The sequence below is a fragment of the Pistacia vera genome, unplaced genomic scaffold (assembly GCF_008641045.1).
Source record: "Pistacia vera cultivar Batoury unplaced genomic scaffold, PisVer_v2 Contig913, whole genome shotgun sequence".
NCBI lineage: Eukaryota > Viridiplantae > Streptophyta > Magnoliopsida > Sapindales > Anacardiaceae > Pistacia > Pistacia vera.
Genome location: NW_022196794.1, coordinates 617,178 through 640,533, shown reverse-complemented (window position 1 = coordinate 640,533; position 23,356 = coordinate 617,178). Strand labels below are relative to the sequence as shown.

The 23,356-nt window shown below is 38.5% G+C and overlaps 1 non-coding gene across 1 annotated transcript; it reads right to left on the bottom strand.

Annotated features, from left to right (window-relative positions):
• Positions 1–2,824: 2,824 nt before the first annotated feature.
• LOC116119982 lies at positions 2,825–2,931 on the bottom strand. The gene has a single exon (XR_004126475.1). It is a non-coding gene; the product is annotated as a small nucleolar RNA R71 (small nucleolar RNA).
• Between the last annotated feature and the right edge of the window lie 20,425 nt (positions 2,932–23,356).

Below are 23,356 nucleotides of genomic sequence, written 5' to 3'. Positions count from 1 at the left end.
CTTTCGTTCTTTCTATTCTTTCTTTCTTTCTATTCTTTCTTTCTTTCTATTCTTTCTTTCTATGCCGATCAGACTCGGTTGAGGCATGGATTCGGAACCCTGGCCATGTGAGTGGGTACAGTCCTCATCTACATGGACTTCCATCGGACTGTACAACTCTTTTCTCTAATTCTGAGGCCGCTCACTAAAGTTGGCGTGCATGTAGGTAAATTCTGTTGGTACAGTTCTCATCCACATACATTTCTAACAAACTGTACACTTACTTCTTTCTGATTCTAAGGCCACTCACTGAAGGCGGCGTCTATGTGAGACTATTCTTCTCTGTCACTCACGGGTTCCCCATCGCAACAACCTTCTCTTCTCTTATCTTTTTACAATTAATTCTTTTCTTTCTTTTTCTTTATTCTTTACTATTCTCATCCATGTGTATGTGCATGGAACTATGCTCATTCTTTGCTATTCTTTCTAAATGCAAATGTGAGAATGCATTATGGCATATAAAAATATCATTAAAGAACTAGTGTTTTCTACCAACAACATTCCCATAGTTGAAATCAATCATAGATTATTAGACTACAAAATATTTTGAGAAGGTAGTCATTCTGCACAGGTCATATTCAAGGAGGCATATCTCGAGTTATAAACATCGGATTGCTACAATCTTAGTCTCGTTTTAAAGCTTAGAGATAGGGCTACAACTTTTATGTTCTTAACCGAGTTCAATCGGTAAGATGCCCAAAAATCACTCAAAAGGTCACGACGGTGACAGGGCAACTGATAATCCGTGGATTATACCGTTTTCATTAGACTTTTTAGTCAGATTTCAGGTACTTTCTAGTTCATTTTGACCTGAATTGTTGCTTAATTTTTTACATTTTGTGTTTCAGGTTAAAATGGACATTTTGAGCAAATAAGGACAAAATTTGAAATTCTGGACTCAGAAGTTGGCAGATCTCAGAAGTTGGGAGAGTTCGAAAGCAGGATAAAGCACTATAAGGCTTGTCTCCAAGGGAGAGCACCGAGGATCGAAGAATCAAGCGGAGATGCAAGCAGAATGGCAGTTCTGTAATTTCAGAACTTCTCAAGAAGCTTCTCCGCGGCGAAGTACGCCAGACACGAACATATCTACTTCTCTCTTCGCCGCGGCGAGATTTCTTCTTCGCCGCAGTGACGGTCATAAATTCCAGTTTTGTAAAACGCACAGTTTTACTTTGTGCATGTTTTTCTGGAGAATTTGGGCGAGGTATAAAAGAAACACTTAGCCTTTTTGGAAGGAAGGTCGAATAGGGTTTGAGCAGCTTTTACATTTTCTTAGTTTTGAGTTTTGAGTGATTTTGAGCTGTAAGAAGGGTGAAGATTCGATTTCTAACCAGGGGATTCATCATTTGGGGAGATTTCTTGTCTTTTCTCTCATTTTCATTATGTTGAACTTTAATATTATCGTTTTTATTGTTTGTAGTGTTGATTTAGCTATGAACTAACCCATTTTGGGTTAGGGTTTTGATTGTAATTCGGATTTTAATGGGTTAAGTGATTGATTGTTTTATTTTCATATGATTATGCTTTGATTGTGTGTTTACTCTGATTGTTAATGCTTATATGTGATGAACATGGTGAGATTGAGAAATGAATCATGTTAGGCTTCTTGGGTAATCACCATTGTAGTATTGGATGCTAGAGATAGATTCAAAAATCAATGAAATCATTGTAGGATTCTGTTGCTTAATGAGCTTGGATGTGTTAACTTTCAAAATGTTGGGTGCGGAGAGTTAATAAGGAAGAGTAGGAAAACATAGCCTGAGAAGGTATGTTTAACACTTTAGAGAGTTTGATTTACAACCAGTGCATATGAATATGAATTTAGTTTAATTCTTAGGTTTAACCCATAAAATCCGAATGAAGTCAAAACCCTACCCATTTTACTTGAACTGATTGCTATCTGTGTTTTCATCTCGCATTCATAGTTAATTTTAGTTTAAAATTTATTGTTCAGTTTTAATTAGAAATAGCTCCCATCAATCCAAAAGAATTCGATTGCTTCAACTTGAGAACATTAGGAAACTTAGTGCTTAGCTAACAATCCTCGTGGGAACGATACTCACTCATCATTATATTACTTGAGCGACTAGTGCACTTGCTACATTTGCATGTTGTAGGAAACACGCAATAAGTTTTTGGCGCTGTTGTCGAGGACTTGTTTTAAGTTAACATTGAGTTTTTCTACAGTTAGCTAGATTGGAGTTTTTATTTTTTTTTTTAATTTTTAGTTGGTTTGTGGTCTCACTTTCCTTCATTTCAGTTTTTGCAGTTTATGTGAAGAGCGGGACGTTAAACAGTGGTTCCTGTTGATCTTGAGATTGAGAGAACCGTCAGACGATGTAATAGAGAGAGAAGAGAAAGAGAGGATTTAGTTGTAAAAGCAGAAGAAATTGTTGTGGAAATGGCAGAACCAGAAAACAGGACACTGAGGGAATTTTTAGTTCCCACAGTGAATGGTAGTGGGTCAAGTATTACTAGACCTACGGTGCAAGCTAACAACTTCGAGATCAAGCCGGCAATCATCCAGATGATCCAGCAGTCGGTTAGATTTAATGGTGATTTTAAGGAAGATCCGAATCAGCATATTACAAATTTCTTAGAAATTTGTGACACCTTCAAGTCAAATGGAGTGTCTGATGACGCCATTAGGTTGACGTTATTCCCATTCTCATTGGGGGATAAAGCAAAGGGGTGGTTAATGGCACTACCACCGGGAACTATCATAACTTGGAATGATCTAGCACAGAAGATCCTTACCAAGTTCTTCCCTCCAGCTAAATCAGTAAAACTCAGAAATGATATCACATCATTTCTACAAGATGAGTCCGAGTCATTGTATGAGGCTTGGGAGAGATACAAGGAGTTAATGAGGAAATGCCCATACCATGGCTTGCCAGTTTGGCTTCAAGTCCAAACATTCTACAATGGATTGATGGGTAATATGCAAACCATGGTGGATGCAGCTTCAGGAGGGGCCTTGCAGAATAAGACACCAGAAGAGGCCTATGAGTTGCTTAAGGTTTTGGCAAGCAACAACTATCAAAGACCAAATGAGAGAGCAACACCAAGGAAATCTTCGGGTCTTCATGAAGTTGATGCTTTCACAGCCATCTCAGCCCAACTCACGGCACTTCAGAAACAGTTGGGAACTATGCAAGTAAACTCTATTCAAGCACCTCAACTAACTTGTGATTTTTGTGCAGGAAACCATGTGAGCAGCGAGTGTCAAGTTGGGAACACATTTGCTTCGTCATCTTTATCAACAGAGCAAGTGAATTACTTGGCAGGAAATCAAAGACAACCAAACAACCCGTACTCCAACATATACAATCCGAGGTGGAGAAATCATCCAAATCTGGCTTGGGGCAATCAAAACTAGCAAAATAATCAATGGAACCAAAGGACAGTTCCAAATAACCAACCAGGGGTGAATAATCAATCGGGAGATCCAAGAGTGACAAAGTTGGAAGATATGTTTGGGAAATTTATGCAGGAGACCACGGGATTCATGAATGAGACGAGGACGGATTTTAGAAATCAAGGGGCGTCCATTCGAAATCTTGAGGTGCAGACGGGCCAATTAGCCGACAAGCTAAATGAGAGACCTCAAGGCTCTTTACCAAGCAATACAGTAACTAACCCACGTGAGCAAGTAAATGCAATTTCGTTGAGAAGTGGGAGAGTTTTAGAAGAGGTGAGAAATTCAAGGAAAGAGGAAACTTCATCAAAGAAAAATAAAGAATCTGATGAGGAAGTTGATGAAGAAATCAAAGTTGAAGAGAAACCACCCAGCCCAAGGAAAGATGAGCAGAAGTAGGAAGAAGGGAAAAAGAAAAGGAAAGAGAAATTGCCATTCCCCGAGATACCACCAGAGTTGGCGCATCACACACCACCCGTGCCTTTTCCTCAAAGACTCAAAAAAGAAAATCAGGATAAGCAGTTTATTAAATTTCTTGATGTTTTAAAAAAACTGCATATTAACATTCCTTTTGCAGATGCAGTGCAACAGATGCCGAGCTACGCGAAATTTCTTAAGGAAATTCTATCGAACAAGAGGAAGCTAGAAGATGAGGAAACGGTGATGCTTACGGAGGAGTGCAGTGCCATCCTACAGAAGAAGTTACCCCCAAAGCTCAAAGATCCAGGGAGTTTTACTATCCCTTGCACTATAGGAGATATCACCTTTGATCGAGTTTTATGTGACTAGGTGTTAGCATTAACCTTATGCCTTTTTCTGTTTTCAGGAAACTAGGAATTGGTGAAGTTAAGCCGACAACCATATGCTTGTAACTTGCAGATCGATCAATAAAGCATCCGAGGGGCATTGTGGAGGATGTGTTGATTAAGGTGGACAAATTCACTTTTCCTACGGATTTCTTTGTGTTGGATATGGAAGAAGACAAAGAGATTTCTCTTATCCTGGGACGACCATTCCTAGCTATCGGAAGAGCCTTAATCGACATCCAAGAAGGGAAGTTGATCATGAGGATGCAAGATGAAGAAATAACATTTAATGTCCTTCAATTAATGAGAGCTCCACCTGAACAAGAATCCTGTTTGAAAATTGATGTGGTGGACTAGGCAAAAATTGAAACTTTCCAGCTGAACAATCCTAAGGTTGAAGTTAAGAGTTGCATTGTCGAACCGAATCCGTTGGAGAGTGAGGACCATGACAGAAAAGGTTGCAAAACATTCCGGGATGAACCTCACTCGAGATTGTGTCTTCAAAAAGAACAGATGTCTCAGCTTAAAAAAGGTGACGGAAAATCAAAACAACGAAAAGCGGTTAGTGAGAAGAATCGAACCACCAAAGCAATGACCAAGGGATGGAAATGGGTGGTGAAATTCTCAACAAGGACCAGGTGTGAAAAAGATCATCAACAAATGAAGCTCCAGTATAAGGGAAATTTTCGGGATGTGATGTACTTGGATAGTCCAGGCTGATGTGAAAAATTGAAAGAGTCGAGCTATCGACTATAAACAGGCGCTTCTTGGGAGGCAACCCAAGTGTTTTTAATTGTTTGTTTTTCATTTTGGTTGTTTGAATTTGTTTGAATTCATTATGAGTTTGTATGATTTTAATGTGTGTGTTTTTAGGTGTTTCAGGTGAAATTTTCAACCAAAGAAAGGAATTAAAATGCTCTAGACTTCGCCGGGGCGAAGAAGTATTCTTCGCCGCGGCGAATCATTGTGAAGAAGAATTCGGTGTGAAAATCCCAAACTTCACCGCGGTTCTTCGCCACGGTGAAGCAACCTGAAAATTGTGTGAGCTCCTGGACGTTTTCGCCCCGGCGAAGGAATTGTCTTCGCCACGGCGAATAAAGTATGATAAAATTTTTGAAAATTTTCTAAGGCATTGTCACCGCGGCGAAGAAAATTCTTCGCCGAGGCGAGTTGCCTTTGTATGTTTTCACCCTGGCGAAACCTGGGTATTTTTTTTAGGGTTCATGCACGAAGAACTTTGCCGCGGCGAAGCTTGCTCTTTGCCGCAGCGACGGTACTTTTCTATAAATACTCACTCTTCTTTTTCATTCTTCACGCAACTTTTCATTTTCACTTGAGAGAAAAATTTTCAAAATTCAATCTTTTGCCTTCCTAGTGCTTTTCCAACCAAAATTCTTACTCCCTAACCTTCCTAAACACAAAAACAACCCATTTCAACAACAATTTTCGCGAAAATTTCACGAAAATATTTGGATAAAAAGTTTGGAGCTTTTCAATCTGGGCTGTTTCTGGTTCAATTGGTGGCAAATACTCTTTCATATTGGTAAGATCTCAAGTACCCAAAGCTTTTTATCGCACAATTTCAAGTTTTTAATTGTAGATCTGAAAATTTTTGTTGCGATTGAGTTGTGGAATTTGGGTGATTTTGAGCGTTGATTTTGTTAGAGGAAGAGTAGTTCATGCATTGGGTGATTGTGAGAAGTGTGGGTTTTTGAAAAATTGGAGTATTTGTAAGGATTTGAAAAATTTTTAGTTTGGGGGTAAAGCGCAAATTTTTGGAAGTATTGTTTGTTTTTGCAGGGTTGAATTGGTTGTGTAGAACAACTAGGTTTGAATTATTGGGATATAATTTTTGAGTGAATTTGAATTGTGAACAATGCCAGCCAAAATTAAGCATCCATACAAGGGTAAGGGTAAGGGCAAAGGAAAGAATGTTGACAACCGTTTTGTTAATGAGGAAGCCCGTAAAAGGTGTGAGGAGGCAATCCAAAAAGATAAGGGTATTATTCCTAAGCGCGGATTGACTGCGAGTCAGTCCTTAGACTGGAGTAGAGAGAGACGTTGGGAGATGTTTATGAGTGCTCCTGCACAACCGACTGTAGAGTCGCTAGTAAGGGAGTTCTATGCCAATCTCCTGGATTGTCAGGAAGGTACAGTTTTTGTAAAAGGGGTTGACGTGCCATTTACGGAAAGGGTAATCAATGAGTTCTATAACCTGAATGAAATTTTCCAGGATGAGTACGTACAGTTTAAGAAATCACAGTTTGAGGACAGTATCATCCTTCCGGTCATTGCAAAACCGGATGCAGATTGGGCAGTATCGAAGAAACAAAAGAAGACTCTCAAGGGAACTCAGTTGACACCGATGGCTCGACTGTGGCAATATTTTGTCAGTGCAAAATTGAAGCCAGAATCGCACTACAGCACAGTTACTCACGAGAAGGCAGTATTGCTTTACTCTATTGCCACGGGGAAAAGAATCGATGTGGGAGACATGATCTGGAACAGCATTAAGCTAGCCTTCAAACCAGGGCGAACAAGTTACGGTTTCCCACATCTCATCACAGCCTTATGCCTTAGAAGTGGAGTCAAGGTTCAGGATGACGAGCACCATATTCATGCTGCCCTAGTTCTAGACTCAGAGTATTATAGGAAGCACCTTGACCGTCCGGAAGCTGCGTAACCAAGAGCAGGGGCAAAACGATAGAGAACCACACAAGGCCCTACCACATCTTCCAGCTCCACAGCTACACCGAAAGAGATCATGCAACAGATGATGGGTCTGATGAAATGTATGAGAAAACGACATGATTGGTTGGCTGAGCAGACCCAAATGATGTATGAGATGCAGAAGAATAGCTTTAGAGAGCTCAACGTTGACACTTCAGCATACCAATGGGCCAACTGGGACTCAGATGAGTGGATGGGCTCCGAGGCGGAAGAAGATAAGGATGAAGAGGAATATGAGGAAGAAGAAGAATGAGCCGGAACACCTGTTTTTGTTTGTCTTTATGTTTATTTGTTTTTATTTGATTTTGTTGTTCATTTTAAACATTAAACTCAGTTTTATTTCTGTTTTGGATTTTGTTTAGTTGTTTTAGTTTTTTTTGTTAATTTGCAGTTGTTGAAAGGATGAGATTAGGTTGTAATATTTTCAAGTTAGTTTGTGAATTTGTGCTAACACAAGGGACACCACAGTTTCAATTGTTTTGATAGATTTTGGGTGATGAAAAGTCCGAGACCGGGTGTGCATTGTGGAGCAACACTTCATGGATTAACCAGGGAGTTTTCTCGTACCTTTGTTAATTCTGATTTTCTATTCCTGATTTATGCGTAATGGAACATTGGGGACAATGTCATGTTTAGTTTGGGGGTAGGAAATAGAAATAAAACCTAGTTTAAGGGTATATTGGCTGGAAACCAGAACCCGCCTTAAAAATTGCCTAGCAGTACTTGGCAACCTTTGGTATAACAACGCCACGTACACTTTAAACGAAAAAAAAAAAATTTCTTCTTTAGTTTGATTGTTTTTGCCGATGATGAATTGTATAAATCAATGATGAGAATAGGGTTGTTGAAATTTTATTGTCGAGAAATGTTAAGCATTGCTTCAAGTTTATGTTTATTGACTGGATTTTGATTGAGGGTTGTTGAGTGGTTCAGCCACAATTTTCATTTATTTCGGCATGCTTAGATTCATTTTATGTGGTTAGGTGAAGTTTGATAATGTTGGTGGACTCTAGAACCTAGTAGAGAAGTGCTTGAGGGGAAATGCTAGAATTAAACATGGGTGAGAAGATGATTTAGCCATTTTTTTCGAAATGTTTGAGCCTTTCTAGCCGACCCATGAATGAAATTGTCCCTAGTCACCCATTTGAGCTATATAAATTCTATTGCTTTATTTTTCTTGGAAAACAACAAATTGTCCAATCTTATACCCTAAACACTTATCATACCCTTAGGAGAATTCGGTCCTAATGCAAACGAAGAGTTGTACGAATAAGCCAAAAGAATAGTTGGGGGTTGGGAGAAGAGAAATAAAAAAAAAAAAAGGGTAGTTACCTCAATTCAATTGGATTGTTGTTTATGTTCCTAAAAAAAAAAAAAAAAAAAAAAAAAACAAATTCTGCCAAGTTTAAGGGTATACCGACTGGAAACCAAAACCTGCCTTAAAAACTGCCTAGCAGTACTTGGCAACCTCTGGTATAACAACGCCATGTACACCTTAAACGAAATTCCCCCGCATTTATGGTTTCCGGAATAAGAAAAATGCACGTTTGAGGGTTGTGAATTAGTGGACATTTCAATTGGTGGTTAAGAAGAAGTGGAGTTCGATTTGATGTTAGCTTTTACATTAGGAAAGCCAAGTTTTCTTACTTTGTTATTCCTATCTTTTTTTTTTTTTTGGAACCCACTACCCAAGCCTAACGTTACAAGCTTTTAAAGACCTTTTGATTCTTATCTTTGTCTAGTCCTCATTAGTGGAGAGTAGTTCGATATTTAGGCTTATGGAGTCCGTCACCATTTGATAAACTTTACATTTTTGCATAAAATAATCCGGGAAGTTGGAATGTGGATTGAAGTGGGGATCACCTACTTGGTGGACCGATTGAGGAAGACAGTCGATGTAGCTTATAACTTCTTGGAGTGTTGAACATTTCTTGATAATAATTTTTTCAACAACTATTGAGACTTGTGTAAATTCTAGGCAATTCGTTTGTTGAATTTGAGTCTTGTTAGTTTTTGTTCATTTTTCAGTTTTGATGTGTGTGTGTTTTGTGTTTTGTTCGTAGTTTGTTGTTTTTGTTTCCTATAGTTTTGTACTGTATGCTCGAGGACGAGCATATCTTTAGTTTGGGGGTATTTGATAATCCGTGGATTATACCGTTTTCATTAGACTTTTTAGTCGGATTTCAGGTACTTTCTAGTTCATTTTGACTTGAATTGTTCCTTAATTCTTTACATTTCGTGTTTCAGGTTAAAATGGACATTTTGAGCAAATAAAGACAAAATTTGAAATTCTGGACTCAGAAGTTGGCGGATCTCAGAAGTTGGGAGAGTTCGGAAGTAGGATAAAGCACTATGAGGCTTGTCTCCAAGGGAGAGCACCGAGGATCGAAGAATCAAGCGGAGATGCAAGCAGAGTAGCAGTTCTGTAATTTCAGAACTTCTCAAGAAGCTTCGCCGCGGCGAAGTATTTTATTCACCGAGGCGCTGTATGCGCTGGATTTTTTTGCCACGGAGTAGCATTTGTTTTTGCCGCGACGAAGAAATTGACTAAGGGAAGTTCGCCATGGCGCTGTATGCACTGGATTTTTTCACCGCGGCGAAGAATGTTTCTTCGCCACGGCATCGACTGGGTATTTTTCAAACGAGTGAAGAACTTCGCCGCGGCGAAAACTGTTCTTTGCCATGGCGAAACCTGTTTTTTATAAATAGTAACCGCGACTCTTCATTTTTTGCAAAACATTTCAAACACATCCGAGAGCCAACTTTTTCCATCTTCGATCCAAGGCTTTTCCAGTGATTTCCCAGCACAATATCTCACTCCTTAACCTTTCTAAACACCAAAACAACTCATTTTAGCAAAGATCTTCGCGAAAAATTGAAGAAAATTGTGGGTTCAAGAATTTGGAGATTTTGCGATATAGGCTAATTTTGGCTAAATTAGTGGTGAATACTTCCTAGTTTCGGTAGGATTTCAAGTTCCCTAAGCTTTTAATTGCACAGTTTCGAGTTTAGAGTTGTAGATCCGAAAATATTTGGTTGTTGATTGAGTTGTGGATTTTTAGTATTATTGTGCATTGATTTTGTTTGAGGAAGTGTAGATTGTGAATTGTGTGGTGTTGAGGAGTTTGGATTTGAATTTTGGGAGTGTTTTGTGAAGTTTGGAAGAGTCGAAGTTTGGGGGTCTAGGCAATTTTTGGAAGTGTGATATTTTTGCAGGATTGATTGTGGTTGATAGTAGAGTGCTTAGAGTTGAATTGTTGAGTTAGAATTGCAGTTTTAGGAAAATGCTGCTCAAAGTATTGTCCAAGGGGAAAGGAAAAGGGAAAAATGTGGACAACCGATTTGTGAACGACAAGGCTCGGAAACGATATGAAGGGGCAATCCAATGGAAAGATAAGGGATTTATTGTTGAGCGGGGGTTGACCACTATTTATGCTAAAGAGTGGAGTGAAGGGCGAAAGTGGGATGCATTTATGGATGAACTCGAACATGTGGCTGTAGAGCCGATAGTAAGAGAGTTTTACGCCAACCTCCTTGATTGTGATCCTAGTCATGTGTTTATGAGGGGTATTGATGTGCCATTTGATGCGAAGGTCATCAATGATTTTTTTCACTTGCCTTTGATTGACGCTGATGAGTATCTAGAGTTTAAGAAGAGACAATTTTAGGAGGATGAAATCCTTAAGGTTATAGCAAAATCGAATACCCCTTGGGGGGTTTCAAAAAAGGGAAAAAAGAGCATCAAGGGAACCAATCTGACTCCGACAGCTAGGTTGTGGCAGTATTTTGTGTGTGTGCGCGAATGATGCCAGAAACACATTATAGTTCAGTCACTTTTGACAAGGCATTGCTGCTTTACTCTATTGCCACCAGAAAGAAGATGGATGTGGGGAACATCATCTTGAATAGTATACAGAATGCAGCCCAACTAGGGCGAGGGAGTTTCCCTTTCCCACATCTCATCACCGAGCTGTGCATTAAAGGAGGAGTAGAGAAGGAGGATGATGAACCACTTATCCATATTGCCCTAGCTCTCGACACAACCTACTATCGGAAGCTACTTGAGCGTCAACCCAGTGAGCAACCCAATGCCAAGACAAAATGATAGAGAACCACCCAAGGCACTACCACATCATCCAGTTCCACAGCCACTATGAAGGAGATGATGTAGCAGATGCTGGGTCAGATAAAACGGATGGCGAAACATCAGGATTGGCTGGCAGAGCAGACTTAGATGATATATGACATGCAGCACAATTGCTTCACCAAGCTCAACCTTGATACTTTAAGCTTCCAATGGGCTTACTGAGATTAAGAAGAATGGATGGGCTCCGACTCAGAAGAGGACGATACCGGGGGAGAAGAGGAGGCCAAAGAATGAACTTGAACACGTGTTTTTGTATTTTATTTTCTTTGTTTTAGTTGTTTTTGTATTTCATTTCGAACATTGAACTAAAGTGCTTTTTTTTTTTGTTTGGATGTTTTAAATTCCTAGTATTCGTAAAGGCAAGATTAGGATTGTAATATTTCCATATTAGTCATTGCATTTTTCTAACACAGTGGACACCACAGTATTTCAATTGTTTTTACAGATTTGATGATGAGAAAGCCAAGGACCGGGTGTGCATGTTGTTGAGCAAAACTGCAATTTCACAGATTAATCAGGGAACTATCTCGTACCTTTGTAGATCTTGTTTTTCTATTCCTAATTCATGCATAATGTGACATTGGGGACAATGTCGTCTTTAGTTTGGGGGTAGGAGAAATTTGAGAAATTTTTTATTTTTGTGTAGTTAATTTCGTGTTTTGTTGTGTTGCCAATGATGAATTACATAAGTCTCTGATGAGAATAGGATTGTTGGGATTTTATTGTTGCAAAATGTTAAGCATTGCTTCAAGTTTATGTTGATTGACTGAATTTTGATTGAGGTTTGTTGAGTGTTTCAACCACCATTTTCATTCTTTCAGCATGCTTAGATTCATTTTAGGTGGTTAGGTAAAGTATTGATAATGTTGGTACACTCTAGAACCTAGTTAAGAAGTGCTTGAGGCGAAATTCTAGGAATGGACATTGTTGAGGAAATGATTTAGGCATTTTTCAGAACGTTTGAGCCTTTCTAGCCGACCCATGAATGAATCTTTCCCTTGTCACCCAATTAAGCCTTATGAGATTACCATTGCTTTATTTTCCTTGCAAACTGAAAATTGTCCAATCCCTTTACCCTAAACACTTTATCACTACCTTTAGAGAATTATGGGCCTAATGCAAACACAAAGAGTTTGAAGAGTTGTGTGAATGACTAAAAGAATAGTTTGGGGTTATAAGAAGGGCAAGAAGAAAAGAGAGGTAGTTAACCTCAAATTGATTATTGTTATTTTCAAAAAAAAAAAAAAAAAAAAAAACCTACAATTGTAGTAGCAAAAATAAGAATTATGCATGGTTGAGGGTTGTAAAATGGATGACATCTGGAGTGATGGTTGAGAAAGAAAGTGGAAGTTGATTAAGTCTTAGTGTTTGCTTTAAGGAAACCGAGTTCTCTTGTTTGTTTATCCTTTCCTTTCTTTTGAAGCCCACAAAACGAGCCTAATGTACAAGCCTATAAAGTCCTTTTGATCTTTAGTAATGTCTAATCCTCATTAGTGGAGGGTAGTTCGATACTTAGGCTTATGGAGTCTACCGCCATTTGATAAACTTTGCATTTCTACATAGAATAATCCAGGAAGTTGGAATGTGGATTGAAGTGGGGATCACCTACTCAGGGAACTAATAGAGAAAGATAGTCGATGCAACTTATAACTTCTTGGAGTGTTGAACATTTTCTAGTAATAATTCTCCAACAAATTTTTGAGACTTGTGTAAATTCTAGGCAATTCTTATGTTGAGTTTGAGTCTAATTTTTGTTTGTTCGTTTTTAGTTTTGTTGTTTTGTTATTTGCTGTTTTTCTTTCTTTATGTTTTTACACCTGATGCTCGGGGACGAGCATGTATTTAGTTTAGGGTTATTTGATAATACGAGAATTATACTGTTTTAATTAGGCTTTTTGGCCGGATTTTATATACTTCTTAGTTCATTTATGCCTGAATTGCTACTTAATTCTATATATTTTGTGTTGTAGGCCAAAATGGACACTTTGAGCAAATAATGAGTGAATTGGAGTTTCTGGAACCAGAAGTAAGCGGATCTCAGAATTTAGGAGAGTTCTGAAGCAGAGTGAAGCACTATGAAGCTTGTTCCTATAGGAGAGCATCGAAGATCAAAGATTCAAGCAAAGAAGCAAGCAGAGGGCAATTCTGTAATTTCAGAATTCTTCATGAAGGTTTGCCATGGCGAAAGAAGTTAAGCACGAGAGTCCATTTTACTTCGTCGCCGTGGCGAAATTCTTTCTTCGCCGCGGCGAAGTCTGTGAATTTTAGTTTCTCCAAAACGCATAGTTTTATTTAATAGGAAAGCTTTAGGTCTTTTGGGGTGAGCTATTTAAGAAAAATCTTACCTTTTTGAGAGGATTCGTCCAGTTTTTGTCTGATATTCAATTGAGTTTAGAATAAATTTGACATTTTTGGTGGAGAAAGTGAGAAGATTTGAGATTCAACTTTGTGGATTCTTTAATTAGGGGAAAATTAGTGCTTAACAATCAATGCTCATGGGAACGATACTCACTCATCACTTTATTACTTTGTGCGACTAGTGCACTTGCTATCATTGCATGTTGTAATTACAATGCATCATTGGGCTAGTGTCAAACTACTCCAATTGATGCACAAGGCGCTCTGGTGATCTCAAGTCTAAGGATCACATGCACCACCATCCGTTAGAGGACTTATTCCATAGACACTAGGGTTATCGTCCAAATGGAATCCTCTGGTGGGTCTATCCAGTGAACTTGCCTACAACAAGCACCCATGTGTCGTACTAGGTTGTCGGCAAACAACCTTGAAAAGTGAGATCAGTCACTACCTTTCGATAGGGTCATTCAACACTATGATAGCCTTACCGTATTATCTGTTTCCTTGGTTGGAATAATACTAGGGCTACGGATGTTTCTAGAATGGCCACCATATGTGATCCTAGGGTTCTCACTATCAAGATTTGAAACACTTGATACCCTCGTCATGGTTCTACCATCCTAAGGACATATATATCACATATAAATACGATTTACATGATATAGACGAATATGTCTTGTTATTGATAGATAAACATTTATTACGGAGTCAATTTTACAATAATTGATTGGCTCTAGGGCACCTACTCTTATAGCCTATTCCTCATTGGAATATGGTTTTGACACATGCACTAATATAGTGCATGTGTGTTAAGGAATGAAGATGATTTTCATTCAATGAAAAGGAGAGAAAAAGAGGCAGCCCCTTTTTCTCTACCCCTCTATGTTTTGCCTTGCCTTTTGAATCAAAGTCCCCTTTGATTTTCAAGTTGATTCTTGAAGCCAATAGATGATCTAGCAAATCCCTCTTTGGTTCTTCAGATTGTCTTTGTGTGGATCACCATTCATTCGATCCTATTCTTGGATTGGTAGTGAAGTAGATTCAGAGACATTTGAAGAAGCCTCCAAACATGCATAAGATCTCTGACCCTTGTCGTGATTAATGTTATATTTATTTTTTTCAATTTAAGCATGTAAAATATATACATATCAGAGCTTGATCTTGGGTTATTCAGAGTAATCGATGGGAAATATTTTTGTTTTCCGTTGCGTTTACCCACCGATTTACTTACATTGTTTTAGTTTTAAAACAGATTCAACAAACTTGTGGCATGAGAAACTCGGTCACATGAACTTCAAGGACTTGGTGAGACTCTCAAAAGAGGAAGTAGTTAAAGGATTACCAAAACTTGAACTTCCAAAAGATAATGTGTGTGGTCCATGTCAACAAGGTAAGCAAACCAGGATATCTCATAAAGCTTTATCTAATCTCAATACCTCATGTGTTTTGGAATTGCTCCATATGGATCTAATGGGCCCTATGCAAACTAAGAGTTTGGGAGGTAAGAGATATGTGTTTATTTGTGTTGATGATTTTTCAAGGTATGCTTGTGTTGATTTTTTGCGTGAGAAATCTGATCCATTTAATGCATGTTAGAAATTGGCCAAAAGTTTTCTTGTTGAGAAGAGTTCTAAAGCTACAAAGATAGTAAGGAAAAGGAGTGACCATGGAAAGGAATTTGAGAATGCTGATTTTGCTAACTTTTGTGAATTGCAGGGCATATTCCATGAATTTTTAGCACCAAAAACACCTCAACAAAATGGTGTTGTGGAAAGGAAAAATAGAGTGCTTTAAGAGATGGCTAGGGTGATGCTTAATGCCAAAAAGCTTTCTATAAGACTTTGGGTAGAAGCCTTTAACACGGCATGCCATATTTCCAATAGAGTTTACCTCAAAAAAGGTATTGTTCAAACTCCTTATGAGCTGTGGAAAGGTAAGAAACCTGATCTCTCTTACTTTCATGTGTTTCGATGCAAATGCTTCATTTTGATTGATAGTGAGAATTTAGGTAAGTTTGACTCTAGGAGTGATGAAGGAGTTTTCATTGGTTATTCATCTAATATCCGTGCATTTAGGATCTATAACATGCGTTCTGAAAAAGTCTTAGAATCCATTAATGTTTTGTTTAGTGATGCAAAATATTTTTCAGAATATTCTCAAGAATGTGAAATTCAAGACATATATGTTCCTCGTGTGCCCACACAAGATGGTGTGAACACTACTGAATCTCCTGAACCTAAACCTTCGTCAAATGTGTTGTCACCTTCCTCTGGTGCTACAGCAACAGGATCTACACCATGCAAAGAATCATCTATTGATTCATCATTGCAAAATGAAGGGATAGAGCTAGTTGTTGATCTTTTTTATGAAAGCATTAAATGGAGAAACCAAAGAAGAAAAGATCCACCAGCATGTGTTCTAAAAGCTCATCCACCTTCAACCGTGATTGGAGATGGGAAGACAAAATGAAATTAACCATCTTTGTTATGTGTCTCTTGCAGAGCCAAAGAATGCTAAACAAGCTTTGCTTGTACCAAGACAAGAGGGAATCAACATAATAGGTACCAAATGGATTTTCAAAAATAAAACTGATGAGTTTTGTAATATTTTCAAGAACAAAACAAGGCTAGTAGCTCAAGGATATACTCAAGTTGAGGGAATCGACTTTGATGAAACTTTCACCCCCATTGCTCGACTTGAATCAATTCACTTGCTGCTTTCTATTGCCTACTGCCTCAAGATTAAATTGTTCCAAATGGATGTCAAAAGCGCCTTCTTAAATGGAATGCTCACCGAAGAAGTGTATTTTGAACAACTGATTGTGACACGACTCATCTCAACCCTCCCTATCCCATAGGCTTTGGGCATGTTAAATAACACGTAAGCATGCCTCTCGATGATATGAGCTCTAGATGAATTTGAGGCTAGATGATATGAAGTGCTTAAGACGCTAAGAAAAGTAAAATAGGCTACACGTTAAATGCTTCATATGCATTTAGTTGCACTACATGAGTTATGATGTTATTTACATCATGAGATGATTTATACTCATGTTAGATGATATTTAGATGTTATATCATGACATGTAATGTGCGTGTACTATATTTACATACTTAATTGTACGTGTATGCATTGATGTTTATCTAGCCATGGGATAAAATGATGAAATACATATGAAATAGAAAGAAAAAAAAAAAAAAAAGGGAAGTATCCCTAGATGTAAAAGATAAGTGATGTGTTGACAAATATGTTTAAATAAAGGTCAAGTAGCACATTTAGAATGAAATGGATCATTCCTTACTGAGCGATTAGAGCTCACCCTTTTATTGTTGATTGCTTTACAGGTAGACCAGAAGCGAAGGATGCTAGAGACAGCGGGGCTACACGTGAGGGGAGATGATTTATGGTCATCTCAATGTTTTTATCTTGATGTAAATAATGTAAATGATAAATATTTTTGAAACACCTTTTGGAATATTCCACCCTATAAATATGTTTTGATTGTGTATTTTACGGATAAATTCCTAAAGTTTTGAAATTATATGTTTGGATCCTGCAAGATATTTTATATGCATGTTTCGGATATTATTATTATTATTATCCTTACACAGGTTGTTTTTTCTAAATACAACTTGTTCTCCAAACATGTATCCCCGGGATTCTCATTGAGGGATATTCAGAGGATACCTGACTGGAGGGGGGTTTTACAGACCGAGACGTGCCATGTGGGAAAACTATGAAACCTATTTATGAATTAAAACATCATAAAACTCTTCTAACTAAAATTTTTTTATAAGCACTCCTTTTTGTTTCTCACAAATAAATATAACATCATTTGTAAATAAACAAATGCAACTGAATTTTTACAATCCAAAACATGAAATAAATACATGATGAAGAAACATAAACTTTGCAGTGGAAAATAAAACACAACTATGACACATATGATGAAATGAAGTCGTGTGACTCAACCTTGAGTGAGATTCACTCCTCTGCACGATCTCCTTCTTGACCTAGTGGGGGTGGAAAAGAAAAACATTTAAAAACAAAGGGTGAGCTATAATGCTCAGTGAGTAGAGAATGTTAGTAAACGGTCTCGTATACACAGCGGAAACAAAAAAAATAATATAACAGGATCGTTTACATGAGCCAAGATCAAGGGTATGATTTTACAATTTATATTAAATAAAATCTGCATAAATATTCAACATGAGTTAAGAGAAACAAACGCACGTTGAAGGCTCCTCCAAATTTGTCGACGAACGTTTGCACCAATCCAAGTGTAGGATTGAACCTACGTAGTCCACATGAAGACAATTAAAAGAACCAAAGAGGGATTTGCTAGATCCTCTTGGCTTCAAGATTAAGAAGAAGACAAACAATTGAATTGATTTCAGGCTCAAGATGTTACTGCCGTGGGAGAAGCAAAAGGGCTGCTGTGTGTATTTTGGTTTTACACAGAAAAACCCCTTAATTAAAAATCACACACTTTTTCCTTTTATATTTAAAAAACAATTTGCCCTAATCCCATACGGAATAGGTTGGGCTCAACCCAAACGCCCCATGTTGCCAAACACTCCCAATTTGATTTATTTAATTTCCATCATTATCTCAATTAAAATCAATTAATATATATATTTAAATATATATATATATATAATTAACATTTAACAATAATGATATATATTTAAAATATGTGCGAACACATATTTAAAAGTAATTTCACTTATTTAATTTTTCTAACTAATTAAATAAAGGCTACGACCTCAGCAAATTTAATTGCACTGTGAAATTACCAAATAACCTTCACCTTAAAAGACGAAAATGCCCTTCTTTCTTCTTGCATCTTAAATTGTCTTCTATGTGTGTGACCCTTAGGCTCCTCATATATCGGCAGTGTATAGTATTGCGAAACACAATTAATCGTCTCACTAATCACAGACCAAGATTGGCCTAGCAAGGATCATGGCCACCCGATAGATTGGATTCAGCAAGTAGCTACCTATCAACGATATGGTTATCGTGCAATTCGATCCTTCATCAAAGTTATCTCGACGAGACGAAGGCATAGAAGTAGTGTCAACCTTCGGTCACTCCGATATTATTTATTTAGTTTCGGACCAAGACCCGTATTATAAACGGATAGAGCAACAACTCAATCCCACTGTGGCCACAGTTTAGTGTCATTGCCATATACTGAATTGCGCCATGAGATAACTTTCTCCCGTACCTGGGAGTGATAAATCCTCTGTCAATCCACCATAGTCTTGATATACTTGATGCAGCCAATCACCACCGTATTGACAGCTCTGAAAAGAACTGCGTTAGGCTAGTGTAAACTACACCAATCGTGGCACAAGGTGCTCCAGTGACTCAAGTCTAAGGATCACATGCACCACCATTCGTTAGAGGATTTGTTCCATAGACACTGGGGTTACCATCCATTGGAAACTGGTGGGTCAGTCAGTGAACTTGCTGTGGGGTAATCGCCTCAACAAACACCCATGTGTTGCACCAGGTTGTCACCAAACAACCTTGACAAGTGAGATCAGTCACGCCTTTCGACAGGGTCGTTCAACGCATGATAGTACCGTATTATCTGTGCCCTTAGTTCAGAATAATACTAGGGCTACGGACGTTTCTAGAATGGCCACCATATGTGCTCATAGGGTTCTCACTATACGATTTGAAACACTTGATACCCTCGTCACGGCTTACCATTCTAAGGACATATATCAATACATATTGCCATAATAATGATTTACGCGATATAGAATAAAATGCCTTTATTGATTAATGAACATTATTACAAAGAGTCAATTCTACAATAATTGATTGGCTCTAGGGCATCTACTCAAACAAAGAATAGGTTAGTATGCAATAAAATATTTCAATATACAATAAAACATTCATGCTCATAAAATCTCATTTCCATAAACACATTTTATAAATAAAACCATCTTTCATAACCAATGCTGAAATCTCTCACTACAAAAACTTCTTTCTGAAAACTTTTATGGTAACAAATCAATACTCATGTTCTCTAAAAATATCATTTTGAAAACGTTTCATATACAGATAGCACTTCCATTTTTAAATTCATGATATACATAACATTTCCAAATCATCTCTCAATCACATGTGAAAACTCTCATCCAACTAGTACCTAGGGGTAAATATGTCCAACCTGGCAAGATCTAACATCGCAGGGTTAACCACTAAATCCATCCTGCTAGATGGAATCGGTCACCGCTAAGCTTCGACCCAATGAGACCTGCATCACTCAAGTTGACACAATCATATCCTGTCTAGTGATATCTTCCTCGTCGGGCCTTCGACCCACTTGGGCTAGCAAAGTCAATCATGTCAGCGATACCTGCCTCGCTCGGGCCTTCAACTCGCTTAGGTCAACAAATAAAGTCTAGCGATATCTTCCTCACTCGAGCCTTTGAACCATTGGGCCAGCAAATTATATCATGTGTAGCGATATGTAACGCCCTACTTGAGGTATGGAGCTATTTTACGTTGCTTTGCTGAATCTTATTGTTTTGCCCCTAATTGAGTTGTGATATTGTTAATAATGTTTGGTTGACCCTTGGTTGAATGGATATTGTGAGTTGGGAGTGGGTTGCCCTGAAATGTAAAGGCTTGGCAAATGTTTGTGTTACAGACTTCACCGAGGCGAAGAAGAAGCTTGCCACGGCGATGAAGTCCTGCAACCTACGGTGTAGGTTCTATAAATTTTGCCGGGGCGAAGAAAGATTCTTCACTGCGACGAAGGGCTTGACAAAAGTGTATTGAGTTTCTAGAGAATTCTTCCTTTGGGGCACAATGACCATTTTACCCCTAATTAGCAGGAAAAGTGGGGAGTGAAATGCAAGGAAATTACATGCAGAATAGGTAGTATGGGGTGTGGAGTGTAATGAATCAAAGGATATAATGGAATTTTCAAGAAGAGCAAGGGCAAATTGGGAAAGGATGGTTATTTTATGAGCTTAAAAGGGTTAAGTGAAATAAACCCTCCATTTCATTCATTTCCATCGCCATACCTGTTCTCTAAATTCTCTCCATTTTCCTTTCAATTGTTCCAAGATTTCTAAAGGGTTTAAGAGAGCTTTTGAGTAATTTTGAGTAGAGTTATCACCTAAAGCATCCTAAGATAAGGATTCTTGCTTTAGATGTGAGTTGCTTATAGTTATATTGAAGTCTTATATGGGTAATTGTTGTTGTGTTGTGTTGAGTTGTAGAGAGAAGACAAGACAACAAGGAAAGGAAAAGTGCTAGAGAGAGTCACTTTTTCACAAGGTAAGTAAATCAACCAAGTTGAGACTTGAATAAGCTTGAGTAGAGATTGAGTAGAGATATATGCTTGTTAAAAATTGAGTTGAGAGAGATTCTATTTGTGGTTGTTGGATGCACTTCGTATGAGAGTGTTTGAATGTGTATTGAGAAGTGGAAATTGAGTTGAAGTTTGGGAGATGTTGTGTAAACCTATTGGAAGTGTTTTTGACAGGGATTATGGTTATATGAGGGAGTTTCTCCATTTGGATGGCTAAGGAATGAAGTAAAGTAGTAATATAGTAGAGTTTTTGTATGCATATGAATTGTTTGATAAAATGCCTAAGAGAAATATGAGCATGAGTTGTGAACCTTAATTCTTGCACAATGCATATTGGCATTTCCTAATTGCATTAATGAGCATAAACCACCCATGTGCATTAGTTGTGTATTGGGTAATAGCTGTGAGAGAGAGTAGAGACTTTTGAGTATAAGTTACACTATGAGTGTAGTTTGAGAAAGAGTAGAGAATGTTGAGATAAGCAACTCTACTAGTAAAGAGAAAACAACTCTACAAGTAAAGAGAAAGAGAGATTTAGCACTAGGAATAAAAGAGAGAAAAGTGCTAAAGAGAAGAATAGAGTAGGTTGTGCGATAGGAAACCTGTGAGTAATGGGCAGAGTATTCCTGCATGTACGTCGCATTGAGAGAGCGGCATGAGTATGAGAGAGAGAAGTGGTGTAACCGCGAGAGTGCATGCGGATGAGGGCTATACCGAGAGTACCGAGAGATAGATTATATACTCATATGGCCCGAGTTCCGAATCCAGCATAACCGAGTCCGATCGGCTAGAAGAGTGGAAGTGGTGGAGAGAGGGAGCGAGTCCCGACCGTGCCTCCGGTAAGATGAGGCCATGACTTACAAAAGAGAGTTAGTAGCAAAGAGTTATTAGAAAGGTAAATAGAGAGAAGTATAAAAGAGAGAGTCAATGAGAACTGTAAGGAAAGAATTAGAGAGAAAGTTACGGGGATAGATGAGTGGAGGATTTACTTACTGAGCAATAGTTGTGCTCACCCCATTGTTTCCTATGTTTTGTAGGATCTAGGTGAGGATACAGTCGAATGGGCGTCGGCAAGCGAAGGGAAATGGTACACTGTCCACCTTGTTTTTATGCTTGTCATGATACAACTTTTTGTTAAAAGATGTTATGTTTAATAAAGAAAAATTTGGGCCCAATTTTATGCTATCTTACATGTATTTTTACTATATATATTTATAGAAATATGAGTAGAATGGAGTCATTACATTTTTGGTTTAGAGCCAAGATTTTGGGATTGACAGTGTACCATTCGTCTACGATGTCCGAGAGCCGAATGTGTAAGTTAATTCTTTCCTTAGGTTAAGTGTTCTTTGAATTGATCAAGTGTGGTTGTTTTGTAGATTAGACGTAGTAACAGGAGGAAGGGTAAGGGTGTGATGAATGAGGGAGAATCTTTAACCCATCGGAACAAACTCCCCCTACCCTTGATGAGACGAGGATTCGAACCATTGTACAGCAGGTGTTAGCGGGGAGTCAAGGGAGAGTTGTACAGGAGAGAACTGAGACCCTTAGTAGAGTACCGCCCACAAGACAAGAGCGAGAAGGGCGGTACCTTAGATAGTGCAGAGTCGAGTTGATCCGATTCAGGGGTGCAAACTAGCACCAGTCGCCAGCGTTAAGGGTACTAGGGACCCACTAGAGGCAGAAGAGTGGTTTAAGTCCATAGAGTAGACGACGGTACTATTTCCATGAATGAAAGAGAGATGATTAGATAGGCAGTTTCTTATGTCGGGGAGATGCCCGAATTTGGTGGGAACTAATGGAGGAGACTCATGATATGGCCTCGATGACTGGGAGGAATTCAGGAGATTATTTGAGGCCGAGTATCGAACAGAAGATCGAGTGCATGAGAAAGTCCAAGAGTTCATTAACTTGAAGCAAGGGTTAGTACGGTTAAGGAGTATTCAGTAAGATTCAACTCCTTTGCTCGCTTTGTACCGGCGATAGTGTATACTCTAGTGCTAAGGAGGGACAGTTTGTGCAAGGGTTGAGATCAGATATTGGCTAGCATGTGATGACGGGAGCTGAGCCTCTTATACCACAGTGAGGCTTTCACAAGGGATTTACTGGCAAAGATTTATGTAAATAAGCATATTGCAGAAGGGTTATCTCTAGCGGTACCCAGTGGAACTATCCACTACTTTTCAGGGGAGAGAGTAGATAAGAAAGGAATAGAGAAGTAAGGGCCAAGAAGAAGTTTCAACCAGGAGGAACAGGAGAGACTGGGCAGAACAAGGGCCCAGAATAGAAGGGTTTCCCTCTTGTGCAAATGCGGGAGGAACCATTCAGGAGAGTGTTTGAGGGATAGAAATGTGTGTTCAGGTGCTGATAGCTAGGGCATCTGATGAGGGATTTAAAGCTCTCTCCAGCTTCTCTTCCACTGTAGCTCAAACTTCTAGAGGTACCAATGTCAGAGTTTTTATAGTGGAACAGGGTAAAGCCGAGGCCAGTTCGTCAGCCGTAACTAGTCAGTTGTTATT